This window comes from Platalea leucorodia (genome assembly GCF_965183815.1).
Source record: "Platalea leucorodia genome assembly, chromosome: 2".
Taxonomy (NCBI): Eukaryota; Metazoa; Chordata; class Aves; order Pelecaniformes; family Threskiornithidae; genus Platalea; species Platalea leucorodia.
This window is the reverse complement of record NC_138824.1, coordinates 104428933-104446183: the sequence shown is the minus strand read 5'-3', so window position 1 is coordinate 104446183 and position 17251 is coordinate 104428933. Positions and strand designations below refer to the sequence as shown.

The 17251-nt window shown below is 39.8% G+C and overlaps 1 protein-coding gene across 2 annotated transcripts in view; it reads left to right on the top strand.

Moving 5' to 3' along the window:
* The window catches only part of JAM2 (junctional adhesion molecule 2), a 38378-nt gene that overhangs the window by 747 nt on the left and 20380 nt on the right, over nucleotides 1–17251 (top strand). The window lies entirely within an intron of this gene.

The window sequence follows — 17251 nt, the reverse complement described above, 5'->3', positions numbered from 1 at the left end:
GGTGGGGGAGATGTTAAAATAAATTGGCAAAAGCTGCGCCACCCAGAAAGCCCATGGAAATAAGAAAAAAACAGATCGTGGGGCCACGTACCTGTGAAGCAGCAGTGAATTAACGTACAGTGTTAACAGTGCCAGCCGTGTGCTAAGGCTGTCACTTTCAGATCACGTCTTACTGTGCTCCTGTTGTATGCTTCTTGTGTCTTCTTGCTGGTGTTTTAGGGAAAGAGGCTGTACATGGAAATAATGTTTTGAGAAGAGTTATGTAGCACAGTCTTGCAATGAAGTGACCACCTGGGATGGGTTCTCAGTCCTCAGGCTGCTCAGCTTCCTGGGTAGTTGTGTCTGTTGGCAGTGCTGGCTTTGACCAGTGAGGAAATGATAGAGGGTGGTTTGGAAGCAGTACAGTGCATCGAAGTCTGGTGCCTACGTTGGTCTCAAAAATGCACTTTTTTCTTCTTCCTGTCCCAATTCCCAAGAAACGCCAGGTGGGGAGAAAGTTTACCAGCAAGGTGCTGATAAGAAGTCGTCACATGGAGAAAGTGACTGTAGGTGGGTGTGCAAATGCTGATTGTTTGTGTGAGCCAGAGGAAATCCAGGCAGAAATCCAGGCAATCAGGAGTCTGCTGCTACTGAGCATGTTCACATTAACAATAAGACTGAGTAATACCGGCGTCCAACTCGGATGTATGGGCTGAGCAGTCTCCTATGTCGGACTGGGGCACAATGTGCCATGGAGATAGTGGGGAATGGGCAGAAACTAATGAGGAAAAGCAAGTAGTGGTTGATACCTGAAGCGTGTGAACGTTATGCTGTGGAGTAGGTCTAGAGAACTTGGTAGGTTAGCTGCAGAAATTAAGAGTTCTATAAGTTGGCCAAAGGAAGTCAGCAGAGCCAAGAACAGTGCTGAGGTAGATGAGGTTTGGTTTGCTTTTCAGTGAGAATCTACTAAGAAATACTAATGACCTGCAGAAATAGTGGTCTCTCTCAGTTAAAGCTTCTCTTTTACCTTTAATTTAGGGGAAAGTAAGGGAGCTGGAGGTCTCCAATCATATTCTCTGTCAGCAGGAGCTCCTGAAACTGATGTTATCTGGGAAGTTTTAAAAGGTGCCACAGAGTAAGACCTGTGAGCTCTGTTGGCAAGACAGAAAATGTACAGGAATGATTGTTATTAATCATCATGGCTACTCTGCAGGAGATTAGTACGTACTGATGAACTGGCCTCTTTGTGAAGATTCTAGGTGTGATTTTTTTATTTTTTTTTTTCCTTGCATTAATGTACATTAGAAATTAAGCTGTTGATGCTGGAAGCAAATCCAGTACAATGTGTCTGTGTGAGGACAATGCAGAGGCAATAAATAGTAGTCTTACATAAACATTTGATTGAGCTCACTGGGGTAGTTTGAGCAATAAATAAGGTGAGGTTTTGTTTGTTTGTTTTTGGCGTTAAAACAAACACTCCTTAGTGCTCAGGAATCTTTCAGCAAGATACAGAGGTTCTAGACCAAAAAAGCCTTTTGTGTCTTCCCCCCTCACCCCCAACAAGAAATCATAAAGCATAACTGCATTGGCTGTAGGAATTGTCAGTGGAAGTCTTTAAACTATGCTTTCCTGATGATATGTGATGTACTCAAAATTGAGAATATTGTCAACCCCCGGTCTTCTGTTGAACCTTCTTGGTTTGCTGCATTAACTTGGCAGGGACTTACTCTGATCTCTAAATCAGAGTCCGTGTTCAGGTGAGGTGGTATTTCTTAAGTTTGTAAGACTGCACACTTCTATCTGTACACTATAATGCTGTAAAGCAGACTACCTATTTTTTGGAGAAGGAGTGGGGGGAAGAGACATCAAAGGAAGGTTCCTTCTCTTGCTGTTTTAATTGAGAAGCAGTATCTCTGCTATAGACTGCTAGTAGCCTACAAACCTGCACAGACTCTTAGACACCATAACATAGGCTGTGAGATGACAGTAAGCTTCTTAAATATAAACAAACAAATGAAAATTAACTACAGAAAAGCAATGCTTGTTTCTAATGTTCAACCTACCTTTTTTCATTTATCACTGTGGTGACACTGCACAAGATACCCAAATGCTTCTAAAATGGATAAAAATGGAGGTCTTGGTTGGAAGACCTTCCTGTCTTTAAAAGGGAGACATGCTCCTCTCTCTAGCTTGTGTTATAACCTTCACAATTTTACCCTCTTGGTCAGATCCTCAGGGCTCAGAAGAAATTTTGGCTGTGAGTTATTGGCATATCCCTCAGAAATCATGGCCTTTGCTGCATTTGAGCAAGTCACTCTATTTCCCTTAAACTTAGGAATGCTACTTGGAAGGGGCTCTCTGTTTCTGAGAGGCCTCAGCCAGAAGCAGTTCTGTTTTGTGGTAAGGGCTTTGTGTCTCTCCTCAATCTCTCCAGGTCCCTGGCTGGCCCTGCGGTATCCTTAGGTCAGGTTACTGGCCCCGCAGCCTGCTATGGGATGTGCAAGAGGAAAAATGAGCGCGACTGTCTTCCTTCACTGCATACAGGAGAGAGGAAACGTACCTGGAAATGTCATGTCACAACAATCACAATTCCTCTTCTTTTCTTCTGTTTAAGGTGGATGTATGGAAGTGGAGGGCTTGCTTTTGCTGTCGCTTGGCCTCTAAGGTCCTGTTTTCTCAGCTTTAATGTTGCAATAGTTCTTTATTCATGTCATAGGACATGTATTTCTGATAATTGTGAATACCACAGGGCATCTGGCATTAATAATGAGAGTTAAAACTACCACTGTGATTAGCAGATCTAATTGAGCCTGGATGAGGTCTTCTCATTGGCTAGTTAACTGAATTACACAAAGATATTTTTGTGATTGTTTCCTGTATTATACCTATATTTCCTACTGCAGACAGTTTTGGCAGCAACATGGTAGCTGCCAGGTTCTGCTGCAGAAACTGGCTGATGAGATCACAAATGATTAGGTAAGAACTCACAAGTAGTTGAACTTTGACTTCACCTTTTCTCTTTAGCTGGTTGACTTAAAACAAGTGGGATCATCTTTCATGACCTAGAGCTACCAAACTTGTCCGTGTCCACTGACTAACCCCAAATGTTATTGGGGGTGTGTGCAGACTTGTTTTTAAAGCAGTGAGCTAAAAATGTTGGAGAAGGCTTTTACCCTTCCTCAAAGGGTGCCCCAAGTGCTTTAGCTTCTTCTGAATTGCTGGTGGTCATGAGAGAGAAGTCCTCTTCTTACCTATGGGAGAATCTTCTTGTACAACTGATATTAAAAAAAAAAAAAAATCCAGTTTTCTCCTAATTTCACATGAGTAAATAACAGTGATATTTCTTCACTGAAGATGGACAGTGACATGCATGTGAATCTTCTGCAGTAGCAGTACGCAAGCTTCCCTTGTTGGGGGGTGTGTAGGTTTGGGGTGTCAGTGCTTTTGGAGGGGCAGGAACAACTAGTAATTTAGTTCTGAAATTGGGATTTAAAAGTTTACCTATGGTATGGTCTACTTATAGTCCATCAACACTCAAAATATCATCTTTCTGTTTGAGCGCTTCTGCAGGCAGTCTGTTTATCACTGGTTCTCTGCAGCTGGCGATCTCTTTTAGGAACACATTTTGTTCTCAAAGTAAGGCTTAGTGTCATACTTTCTCTTAGCGATGCTAGAGGTGACTCCAGTGTAAATGCTTATGTAAAGGAAGATTACTAAGAAATGTTCGCACAGCCAGAAATGTCATCGCAATATAAATATCTTGTATATCAAAACAATTGAAGCACAAGGTTGTCATTGCAGACTATTTGCCTGGGCCATATGGAATGCCTAAATTAGGGTTCCCTTGAAGTTATACAATGAAATCAAACAAACAAAAAAATGCTTAAAACAGTGTCCCTGTGGATGTATACAATGAACTATCTTATTGCTGTTTTTTCTTGTTTGGCTGGTTGGTTTTTTTTGTTTTTTTTTCCTCTACTGTGATAACTTTGTGGCACTATTGCATATATATGGGCAAATAGATGGTTTACAAGTTCTTACTTTCTAGTTTAGTGGCTAATTTACAATGGGGTGAGCACTTTAATGGAAACTGAGGGAAATCTTATGGGGAAGCTGAAAGGCAATTCATTTACCAGGAATTAATTCTATTCCAGGTAGCTCACCTCCTCACCCCCAATTTGGTAAAGCTAGCTTTGTTACAGTGTTACTTTCTGGCATGTCTTTTCCCATCCGGAGTACGTTTCAAAGAACTATCAGTTTTAACAAAACATTTTTGCAAAAAAGCCGGTCGCATCTTCCTCAAAGCCTTGTATGTGGTCATGCTGTAATTCCACCACAGGAAGCTTAAAGCAAATATTATGGTGTCTTGTAATCGAGACAAATTATTTGCTTCCTTCATCTAAATGCTGTTTTTTTCAGGGAAATGAATATGTATTTCAAAGAATGAGACAGCAAATGAGGCTGGAGGAGCATTTGGATGATTGCCAGTGCTTGTGCTCACCTGTATTTCCAAAGCCACTTTTTTCTGGAGGGCTCCAATGGGTTATGTCACCTCTGTGCTCACAGTATATCATTGAGCACTCAAGTGCTTATATAAAATTTCTTAAATGAGGCAGAAGGTGAGCTTGGCAGCTGAACATCTGGTCCTGTTCACTTGTCGATTTCTAATATACACTGGGAGGTGAAGGAGCTTTTGGAGAAGGAAGAAGGGGAAAATAGCCATTTCTGAACAGCAGCAATAAATACAACAGCAGTAGTTGTTGAACCATGAGTAAGTCTGTAACCCCTCCTGGTTAACAGGAATTAAAGCAGGCATTCAGTTTCTCTCAGATTATCTGCAGGGGAAAACATGATAGAAAAATCTGGTAATAAGCCTTTTTGAATGCTTGCTTTTTACAAGTTCAAAACTTAGCAGTTTTCAGTAAGAGATGGTAAGTTCAAACTTGCATTGAAATAGCTACAACTTGATCCTGGCTGTTTAAAAAAGTAAGAAATGGTCAGACTTGAGCTAGAAAGAACTGACCCTACAGGTATGAAGTTTCAATAGATATATTTACATAGCTTTTATTTGGATTAACTTCTTAAAAGTTGAACACGCTCTCAAGCCTGTCCAAACCACTGGATCAGACTCAAAGGGAAACAAAACATATTATCTGGATGGAAAGTGATGTATTATAGGGTTGTTTTGGGACCAGATAACATTAACAATAGGGGCTATATTTGCTGTTCACAAACTGCTAGCGTAGTACTTGGAGGTAATGATGGAACATGCATTCCTGAGAAGTGACTTTTGCTCAAATTAATACAATAAAGAAACAAAAATTATTATGTATTGTATCTCAGCCTGCAGAAAGTGCCCAGTATGAATTGGGAAAAATTCTTGGGGGTGGTATGCTAAAGACTTGTGTATGTTGGCTAGAGCTGGGTTAGAGTTGGAGCAGTGTTTGTGCTTGGCGTACTTGTAAACATATGAGGAAATGATATGCAGAAACCTGGAGTTTGAATACATATTATGTGAGTTAGACAGTAGTTTACCACTTGAATGTATAGACAGTACTTATCTCCAGGAGGCCCTGGTTCATAACTGAAGCCTTCTAGTAGCTGTTCTGGCAAAAATGAGTAAAAACACATCATCTGGAATGATATCTGTTGAACGCGTAGGTGTGTTTAGGTGCATGTTATGGCTAGCTTTTGTGCTCCGGTAGCCTTTCTGTTTCTATAAAATGGTCTTAAAAAGTAAATATTGGTGCTTTGCCTTTTGACTGTTGGGCCACCTAAACTGATTTTCTACCCCTCCTCCAGTCTTTAGGCTAGTCAACCACAAAGGTGAGAAATTATCTCTTCAACTCCTGGCTTGTTGTTTGGGGCTCTTGTTTTATGTACCCTTGTGCCAGATTGACTGGGATTTCAGGGAGTGTGACAGGGCTTTGCAGCTTTGACACCATTCAAACTGGTGGTGGAGAGCACTGCTGAAACTGGGATTCAAACAAGCTGCCCTATGTATTTAATAATGAAGGGCTCTACATCTGTATTTGAGGAGGCTGCTCCCCTGCCTAAATACAGAAAAATCTGAGAGGGCACAGTGGCTGGGGATGAGAAGTATGGGCTTTGGTGTGCCAAGACCCGTGGAGGGCTGCTGGCTGGGAGCCCCTGCAGCTCTGGCTTGAGGCGCGGCTCAGTGGCGTCGGCTGGGGCATTCTGAGCTGCCGTTTTCATGCTACAGAGCTTTGCTGGGTCTGATTGACTGGTGTTAAGGTGTTGAGCTTGCTTGAGAGCCTGAACACTTTTTAAATGTAGATTGGGGGAAAGTCAGACCCTGCTGAGAATAAAACGCTTAGCTGACCCATGCTATATGAAAGGTCTGTGTGTTAATTAAGTTAACTCTTAGTTAATTCTGAACAGAAATATATGCTTTCTGTAATAAATGTGACATGACTGGAGACTCTTTAAATGCTGCTGCTGAGTTAAACAAATTTTAACATGGTATCTTGCCAATTAAGATGTTATATGTCAAGATTTGGAAAGGGTATGAATTTTAGTCACTTCCAACAGATAAATGCATATATTTCATTGCTTGAGACTTAGAAGATTATAACTAATCTGTGACTTATACTGTGTATAAACAACTCCAGCTTGTTTCAGATGTTTGCAACTCCTAACTGTAGGAATAATTAAATAGAGGACAATTATCTCTAAAAGTGAAGTAGTAGAATATCAAAGGAAGACATCACTGGTGTCTGCTTAGCATTGTTCAGAAACAAAAATATGTGATAAATGTTGCTGGGTTGAGTTCTTTTTTTGTGTGTTGTTGGTTTGTTGGAGTGTTTTTTGTGTCTCTGTTCATCCCCCCTGCTTTCTTTAAAGAACAAACATGTATTACAGGGTTCCCCTTGGAAAGTGGGGAAGGGGTGTGTCTTTTTTCCTTTCTTTCTTTTTCCTCTAATGTCTACATAAAGTCCAATTAAAAGATCATTAATAGCAATGCTTAGACATTGGAAGAGTTTCTGTAGAAAAGATCTTTATCCTCTGAGAAGACTTAGTAGCTTTCCATTTAAATGTCAGTAAATATTTTTATGTGAAAGGTAAATATTTTCTTTTTAGTCAGTATTTGAGTATTCTTTGTATCTTGCAATGAATGCTGCTGTTGCCTTCTGTTCACCAACGTAATGGTCCTCCCTGGTGTAATGTGATTCACTGATTACACAAGAATGTCATAATCATTTGAGAGGCTCCTGAAAGGAAAATCAATATTCAATATTGGAATAGAGCAATACAGCATCTGAAAATGTAAAAGAGAAGGAAGGCTGAGACAGCCAAGTAGTAGTAAGGGCTCATAAGATTTTTAAGATGATGCTGTTGTAGTATTGGAGTGACTAGTAAAGCAAACAAATTCAGACACTCCAGGTTCACTTGTAACGTCACAGTTGGTGCCTGGGAGAGGAGGTAGAGAGAAGTAAGCAGATGTGTCCATAGTGCAAGTATGCTTAGACATCAAGAAGTGACCCTTTGGGCTGCATTAGTGTGTGGTTTTGCTACTTGCCATACAGTCTAAGAGGCCTTCACATCATTCCATTTGTAAGTCAGTCAATTGCTTTTTTTTTTTTTTTTTTTTTCTCTCTCCCTCCCCTAAATAAGACCTACATCCTGGACATCAACTAGTGCTGTTTGAATCAAGTGATACAGAAGTCTTCTGAAATGTATTAGGCATAAAAAGTAAATGTGATTCTCTTCTTTCTACGTGTTCAGTTTAAGTGTTGTTGAAATGATGGCTCAGGGGTACTTCCAGAAGTTAACGTACTGATAGCGCTCATCTTCAGAACCTTTCAATAAATAATGTTCTAGGGGATAAAAGTCTTCTGGGGAAGCTGTTTAACAACAGGGAATCAGCACCATATGTAGAGAAACTAACTAAAAAATTGTTTTCGGCTCTACTTTTCCACTGTCACTGCATGCTCTATCTGTTTCTTATTTCATTCATGTTCCAGTTGTATCTCTAGCTGAGCCCTCAAGACTGTAACAGTCCACACACAGTTGCTGTTTGCTTTCCAACTGTGTTCAAATTCTTAGCCCCCTTTTTTAGCAGGGAGAAGGAAGGGAAAACGGTGCTACAAATGCTTTGCCTAGTTGCTAGAGTGCAGTAGCTTTCTAACATAAATAGCTGTTGGGAGAATGCACTGATTTTTGTGAGAGAAGAATGAAGTGATGCTTCATAAGCATTTAAACTTACTTAAAGTCTATTTGAAGCTTTTGAAAGCTATGTAAACAGAGAAAGAGGAGTGGGATGGCCAGTTCTTACATGTACAGACTTCCAGGTGCAGAACACTTTTCTAGAGTTAAAGCAAACTTAATGTCTTCTATGGAACATCAAAGCAGTGCAGAAGTTTTTTTTCTTACCTTTTTAAGCTAGTCTTCAGTCCAACAGAAAAGTCACGGAAAACTTACATTTTCTTACGAAAATGTCATAAAACTTTAAGACAGATACTGTGTCTTCTAGTAAAATAATCAAACCTAAAAGAATAACATATCTATATAACAAAATCTAAACCCAAAAGATAATTTTATGCTTCACTTTGGAAAGCTGGGAATAAGTCAGTATTTAGGATCGGCCTAGCATTTGATAAACTCTGAACACAACTGGTTTTAACTTTATCTAATGGGGGGGGGGGGGGGGCGGGGAGGGCAAAGTGGAACTTGAATCTTATTGGCATCTTTAGCAATTGATTGTATACATCAGTGTCCCCCCAGCCCCCAAAGCAAAAGAGCAGCTTGGAGGTAGAACACGATGGGCAAGGAACAGAGCTGTTGTTCGTTACTGAAGCGATGCTGTACCTATGGATTCCAGCAGAAATTAATGTTACAAGCAGTGAACGAAATATTGGGAGGGGGTAAGGAGGAGTTTGCCCTTCTTTTGAAGCTGAATTATCTCACGTTACATGAATACAAAGAGAAGGAGAGGGATAAGTCATAACTAGAGAGAATATCAATTGAACTAACAGTGTAGCTTGTGTGTCCAATATGTACATAAAGAAGTTGACTTGGGCCCTAGTAACCCTGTTTACAGGCATACTATTTAAAATACTATGTCCAATACAGATATATTAGTAACTAAAACACCTTCAGTTTTGGGGTGGGACTAATCAGCTGAAAACTAGAAAAATTATCTACTGCATCATGTTGCTGTTAAGGCTGCAATCCTGCACCTATATGCTGCATTCGGATCCCTTATAACTTTATGGAGCCCTGCTGAAACCTTGTATGTAAAAATGTGGTATGAAATCTGATTATTTTAGATTATTAATTGTTCTTTAGCTGCCTCTGCCTTGGGATGGGAAACGTGTGCTGGGTGGACAGATGGTATCCTAGGAAGCTCCTATGGCTAAACGTGGCAAGGGGCTTAGTTAAGAAATCAGACTGTTTTAAGTAGAAAATATGTGTAGACTTGGCTATGAAGAGTTGCATATCTGTGAACTCTGAAGTGGATACTCTTTCCTGTGAAAGAGTAATTACTTTTTTCTTGTAAGGAACCCGTCCTAAAACAATACCTGGTACTTGTAAACATAAACCATAAAAACTTATGGGCTTATTTTACAAAGGTGCTTTCAGGAGAACTGTTGAACTTAGTTAGTGATGAGTTCCTATTCTAGAAGAGAAAGCTGGTAGCAATCTATTATTCAACAAGCCATCTGGTTCCCCATCTTGATTTCTTGACCACTCATAGCTCTGCTCATGCTAGCTCTGTACCATCCAGGCACATTGCAAGAAGCTCAGCCCTGCAACAACAGTGGGAATAAATACGTAAATGTGCCCAGGTCCTCTTCTTACTAAAACATATTGTTCTGTGAATTTAGAGCTGAACTCTAAAGACCTTATTTTGTGTTTGGGTTCCATGTGATCACAGCGCTTATGCTGATGTGCGTCTGCCTGTATGATCTGCTTGCCAGCATAGTCCTTGGCCTGTTCTTCAGTCATCTTTTTCAAAAAGAGATCCTTAAACCGAAATTAGTTGACCTGAGTTGAAGGAGCATAAGCACCTTCAAAGTGGTATTATTTAGTCTTATTTCTAAAGGAAAGTTCAGTTTAAGTAATAGTAGTGTCACACAAGTTTCTAGAGCATCAATATCTCATGAGCAGTTGGTTATAAAGGAAATATCAGCAGAAGTAGGCAAAGCAGATGGCAAAAGAGTAGTCTAAAGCAGCGTATATGCCTATCTGGGAGTCATGGTTTCATGAAATGTGTTGATCTATTGACTCTAACAAGTATTCTAGAAAGGTAACACACAGTTTTTGATGATATTGTATCTTATGTGTGTTGTAGCGTATTCCGGATACAGCCATTTCAGCTGCCAGACTTTTAAGCACCAAGTTGTGCTCGAGAAGGTAGTGACCCAGGGGGCTGAATTCTTAATCAGATATAGTTTATTCTAAAAAAAAAAAAAAAAAAAAAAAAAAAGCTCTACATGTTCCTGGTACTGTTTCTTTCTCTGAACTGTGAATGGATTGACTGATTCTGACAAGATTATTTGTCTTCCATACAAATTCTGTCTCCTGGATTATTTTTTTGATGTAGTTTTACAGCACTACAGAATTGCTGGCATCTTTTTTGTTTCATTTTTGTGAGAGTGAAACAGCTGGTACTTTCTTAGTTTAAGTACCTGCAGATGAGATCATCAAGTCCTATTACATGAAGCAGAAAACCGGTGAATTGTGAATGTTAGCTCACATACTGAGATTTCCCTTCTTCTGACGCAAAGCAGCCAAGTGTTCATACCCAAACATTCTGGAGGATGTGGCTTCTAACACATCTCTTCTGTTGAGAAGCTGTGATGATCACCAAGTTAACATTTATGCTTGATTTAAAAATAAATAAAGCACAGAGTTACCCTATTATGTTTATTCCTGTTTCCTGTGTAACTTTCCATTGTTGTTCTTCTAATGTTTTCTAATCTGAATATCCATATGTTGTTTTGCTTGTGTAGCTTTTAATGTGATGAAGACTGTAGTCGGTTTTTTTGGTTTGTTTGTGTGGGGGGGTTTTGTGGTTTGTTTTTTTTCTTTTTTTACTCTCTTCATCCCCTTTAAAGAAAACTTGGCACCTATTATACTGTGACCTATTGTTCCTAGCTCTACCTTCCGGAGGATTTCTTCTAATCACCCTTCTCCTTTAAGTGTACAAAACATCTTCTGTTTGTTCTAGCTCCTCTTGATATGTATCAGCCTTAATTGAATTGAAGGAGTGGCTTCAGTCTTGTTCAAATGTGCCAGAAGGTGCTTCTATAAAATTTGATGTTAAAGAACTAAATTATATATTAAAAGCCTGTAGAATTAAGGCTAAAGATATGCATTCGTACTGTAAACTACGATGTTGATTGAAAGTAATAGTCATCAAACATGACTGTTAGCTGCTTCTGGCAAGAAGAGACTATTGAGCAAACTTGGCAGCGTTAGAGATCATGTGTGAATGAAAATGGGATGAGCTAATTTGGCAATTGCATTTGGATTATTAGGAAGGGTTCACCAAATTCTTTTGGCCAGGAGAGAAGTGTTCATCATGTTCCCAGCTCACATTAGCGAAGAATCTGGTCAGTAGTCTGGAGGAAAAAAGTTAAAAAGCCAGGTTCAGTGCTGTTTATCACTGTTAGGGTGCAGTCCTAAAATTCATGGTTCGAGTGAAATTTGCTCACGTGAAAACACCACCACCACCCCCAGTTATTGGAAACATCACCTCAGAAATCCCAAATTCATAAAGCATTGCACAAGGCTCTTGCTGAGTATTTGTATTTAAAGAGCATCCTACTGTTTTTGGAAAGACTCTGACTTTTTTTTTTTTTTTTTTTAAATGGACATGCTAGCTAGAATGAAGTCATGGCATGTCCCAAAGTCAGCAAAAATTGAATGTGAGAAAGCCTGTGTAAAGCCCTTTTTAAAACCTAACCACAAGGAATTATTGTTACATCCATTGCATATTTATATAGAAGTATATTCTAGGTCAATATTTGCTTCAGAGATAACAATTTTTTTTCTTTACGTAATGTATTTCAGATATATCATCCCTTTCAATGGGGGCCATAAGGTGAAAATGATGACTTGGCTTTGCTGAAAATGAGACATTTGGGTGTAGTTGGTCAAATTAGCTATCCTACCTGCTACTTAGGATCTGTTTATAATGCATGGTTCTGGTTAGTTAGCTACTCCTATACCTTTAGAAGCCAGGACTTAATACGTACTCACACATACTCATCCTCTGTAGTAAAAGTGCTTTGTAGAAATGCTTAGATTAATCAAAAAGGGGTTGGGAAGACCTACTGGGGAAGAACTGCTATAAACTTGAGAAGCAACTAAGGATGCATGGGAAATTTGGTTCCAGCTTAAATGAGTAAGACTAACTATGGGGAGACACATTGCTTTACTATAACAATGTATTTACTTGCAAGAATTTAAAATTGTAGCATCTTAATGTTCTTCCTAGCATCTGGAAACATGATCCTACAGTGAGGGAGCTTGGATGACTTCACTGGTTCTGAATGAGCAGGGACTCCAGTTTTGTATGGTGTTTACTGGAATTGTAACTAATGCTGGTTGGCACAGTTAGAAAGCAAACTAGATTTGTTTTCAGGCTCTTTTAGATAAGTAATGTGTGTATTTGTACATATATAAATGACGCGACTTCTTGAAAGTGTTTATCCTTTTCAAATTGCTTGGCAATTCCAGAAGAAGTCACTTAAATGTTGTAGGAGATTTCAGAGATCTTTACCTCAAATTGAGGACCAGAATGGTTGTGCAGGTTTTGGGGGGGATTGTTCGTTTCTTCTAGTTTCCCAACTCTCCTCTGTTTCAGGGCTGACTTTACAGTTGATGTAAATTGGTCCAGTACTATTGACTTCAGAGGAACATGCCAGTTTGCACTGGGTACCTAGCTTTGTTTTGTAAATTTAATAATCATTCTACGACAATTTCTCTAGGTATTTGCACAGGCAAGTGTTTTGCTGAATTGTTACACCTAGTAATGCAACTGGAAATCTGTTTCTTCAGATTGCTGCTGTTGTGTGTGATATGAGGTGGGCGGGACAGCAGTGGCAAGGGGCTTCTGCTCCCATAGCCTATTCTCATGGTCTTTTGAAACATGATGGTACTAGCCACAAGTCGCCAGCACCCTGATGCATCTTAAAATAAGCAACAGCTGAAGCAGCTATAGGCTTGCACTGCATTTACAAGCTGTCTTTGAGCTGCTGCTGAGTTGCTGTGGAAACCAATGTTGAGCAGGACTGGGAGAGGGCTGGAAAATAGGCTTTTTTGTGAGAGCCTGACTAGTTTAAAACCCCATCCCCCGTTTTCAGAAGCTCCCTCTGAATTGCCATGGAGACAAGAAGAGTAGCAGAGTTTTGAGTCTTGTAAAAGTGTGAGCTATAAATATTTACTTGTTTAATACCATGTGCTTTCTGGATGGCCTCTCTGTTGGAACAAACATTGAGCCTTTGCAAGCTGTGAATTCAAACCGTTCCTCTCTTCTGTGTGAGTAGAAAAAGAGGAGGCAAAAAAAAAAAAAAACAACTTTGAAAGGAATTGAATTTTACATTATGATTATTAATTATATAAAATAATTATAAACCTTTTTCCCCAGAATTTCCCACACCATCTCATGAAGTAATCTTTCAATGTTGGGACTGCTGAAAGCACTTAAGAGGTGGTTCAGTTTGTGTGGAATTGTTGTGCTTTGGTGTTCAGTTTCTTCAGAAAGGCTGACCTAAATAATCTCTTCCTTTCTTGTCCCGTGCCACTTGATTTCTATTCCCTACTTTCTCCTCTACAAGCACTTCCAGTTTTGTGTTTCTAGGGCCAGCTGTCCTTGGGACTCTGCTTTGAAATGAGTTATTAACATGATCTTAAACTCTTAGGACTACTACTGATAACTTTAGATAATTGGCTCTGAAAACTTCAGTCTCTCATTACTTTTACTTTCAAGATTTTTTTTTTTCTTACCTTGACAGTTAAGACAAAAGGCACCATCAGCTGGTGTGCTAACCTTCCAGACTGCACTAAACAGTACACACAAAGACGAGGATTAACGCATTCTTAGGTTGGCGTTATAAATGAAAACCTCTTTGCTAGGCTGCTCTGTAGTTGAGGCATTTAACACAAGAACTTCTTACCCCTGTGAGACTGAGAGCTTCTCACATCATCCAGTACTAGCTTTTAATACAGGTAGAAATCCTGCTCTTAGTCACTTTCTGGCAAAGCTTCTCTTCCCCTGTTTAAATAACTCCTGGCTGGATGAAAATGCAGTTCTGCATTCTGTTTCTCATGTGACTTCCATTACAAAGGCAGAGTTACTGAAGCTGATTAAAATCCACTTTCTGTAACAGATGTGTGTGAAGGATTGTTTTTATTTTTATGCTACATCTAAATAAAATGGCGCCTTTTTGTATTAGGCTCGTAGACCTCTGGATATGTAATAAGTAGTAAATCCAAGAAAAACTATTTGAACTTGAGCAGCTTGGCCACTGAAACTCTGTCACTTTAGCCAAAGTTTTGGTTGGTTTTGTTTGTTTGGGGGTTTTTTATTGTTGGTTGGTTTGTTTGTTTTTTTCTGAAACAACCTCCTACTTGTCAGGTTTTTCTGTTTGGAGGAACTACCGTAAAGTACACTTCAAGGTGACACCTTACTTTGTTGCAATAGAGGTCCTGCAGGCAGGATACCTTAAAACTTGACTGCTTTGTCTTACTTGGGTATCTGTAGATTTTTTTTTTTTTTTAATTTGACGGCTTTTGCTCTTTAATTAAAAGATCTCAAATTAAGAATGTGAAGAGAGTGTCTGCTGACTTCCCAGCAAAACACTTAATGTGTGTGTTATATATCTAACCGACCTACCATCTGGTTGCTGGCCTTGTTATCAGCTTCAAATGTACAGCTCTGCTCAGGAGAGCAGACAGAGTGGAGGATTTCTCCGTTGTGCATGGCTCTGAGCCTGGACTAGAAGGGGGGAAAATACCTTTGGGTTTCGGGGAAATTTTTTTGGTTTCGCTGGGGGTGGGGAGAAAGTCAATTTTGTGTGCGTCAGATACTCGGATGTAGAGATGGAATTTTAATTTTGTAATAGCTGCTCTTCCAAAAGAGAAGCCAAACCAAATACTGGATTTAACTATTTTCTTCCTCCTACTCCCACTGCCCCCACTCTTTCCTTGCTCCAAAAACCTAGTCCATTTCTCCATGAATAAAAAAGTTGTTAGGAGAGGGCTTGTATAAAAGGTGAGGAAGGAAAGCTAGCAGGTATCTATGCACACAGATTGCGGTTAATTACAAGGCTTTTCATGAGGCTTTTAATTAAAAAAAAAACGGAAAGGCATTTTCCTTATGGAAAAGCCACTGCCTACAACATAGAAGTTAAGCTGTGCTACTCTGCCAGTGAGCTTTTGTTCCCTGCATCCCCCTATTCTTTGAACTTTCTGAGTATCTAAAAGCCTGCTTCTTCTGCTGTATCTCTGTCATTCCCAAGAGTTAAGACCAAGATACTGCATTTCTAGTACTAAGGAGTGAAAATAAATAGCCATATTTTTTTCCTGATGCTTGAAACACTACCAGCACAGATACACTAGAACAACTTCTTTGTAGTGCCAGGAAACCAGCACTGCATCTGCTCCTATCGAGGAACAGTTTTCCTTATAATTGTAAGGACTAAAAACTTAACTTGTTTGTTAAGCGGTTTCTTCAAGCTGCTAGAAAAACTTCTTTCATTTGTCACTGATGTCGGGATAGCACATGTGTACATAGTGTAGGATCCCTAGGTTTTCTTCCCTGATTAAAAACATCTGCAAGGTCTAGGTCCTAATTAGCCAGTAAGAGTGTTGAAAATCTTGCCACGTATTTCACAGCATGTTAAGCTACTCACAAGAGCTGTATGTGCTACCGCCAGGTCTCAGAGTTGCAGCAGCTCCCGGGTCTGAACAGCTAAAACTTGGTATGTTTAAGTCTAGCAGTTTCCAAAACACAACAGAAGTGCTGCTGACAGCTACCACATAAGGGAAGGGGTGGCTGAGAAGCTCTTTGAGTTCCTTTTGTGTTTTAGACCTCTTTAGCTGGTCAGCCAGAAAATGTGCCTTCTCTCTTAGGTTACCATCCTTTATGCAGTCACACCATGCCTATTAAAATACAAACTCGCTCTCCGCATCTGGGCTTAGATGGGTTTATTATTCCCAGCCTTCAGACCCCCCCTTGAGACTACTCCATTATTTGTTTTCTGTGGGTGAAGATAGGCGGGGTTGGTTTTTTGTGAAGTGGATAAACTCTGCCCACAATAAATCCTGTTCTGTTATTATTCTTTAAGATTCAAGAAATTTTGTAACTCAAGATAACAGAAAGACTGAAGTTGATCTTTTTCCTCTTTTTTTTTTCTTTTTTTTTTTCCCCTGTGATGTGGGATAATTTCTTCTAGCCCTTTTCCAAAATTTGAAGTCTTAATGCCATGTTTATGTTATGTTTACTTAATGAGGCTGGGTTTACTCCAGTTATTTCAGACTATGTTTTGGTGCCTAAATTGCGAATTTTGGAGATTGGTTAAGGACTCCAGCCAACACAGGAGACTCCTGCAGAGGCTGTGAATACTCCTGATCTCTCTCCAGCGTGTTTGCTGGAGGTTAGCATTCGGCAAGCAGAAGTGATGGAGGGCAAAGGCTGCTTAAATGCTGACCACTGACAGCAACGTTGCTGGGAAGAGTCGTGGGTCTGAGCCCTGGCTGCCTGTTGCTAACTGTCAGAGTTAACGTAGTTTAGCCTGCCAGTGCCACTGTGAGCAGGCTTGGTAGCATTTCAGTTGTAGCAACCACATCTTAGACTACTAAGAAGAATGGGAGCTAGTCTTTTTAAAAAAAAAAAAAAAAAAATGTTATTCAGAACAAATTTTGTGCAATGGTAGATAGCTTCTCCTCCCCTTTCCCCATTTATGGATTATGTAATCTATGGACTACTTCTCTTAGGCAAAAATATGGCAACAGGAGAGCTAAAACAGATGTGAGTGTTTAAATGGTGTGACTGTGGCAAAACTCTAGGTATCATTTGAGTACCTTGTGGCAGGTAGTTAACATAGCTGAGAAGTCCTGCATCAGCATCTAAGCATGTTGCTGATGGTTTATCCTGAGGTGGTCGTATGTCAGAAGGGTGCTAACACCAAACAGATGTCTGGTTTCCTATTCTCTTTCAGGGATTTCAGTAAGAGAACTGGCTTCATTATCACTTTATTCTCGGGACATCGGACTTCCTAAACTTACAGCATCCTCTGAA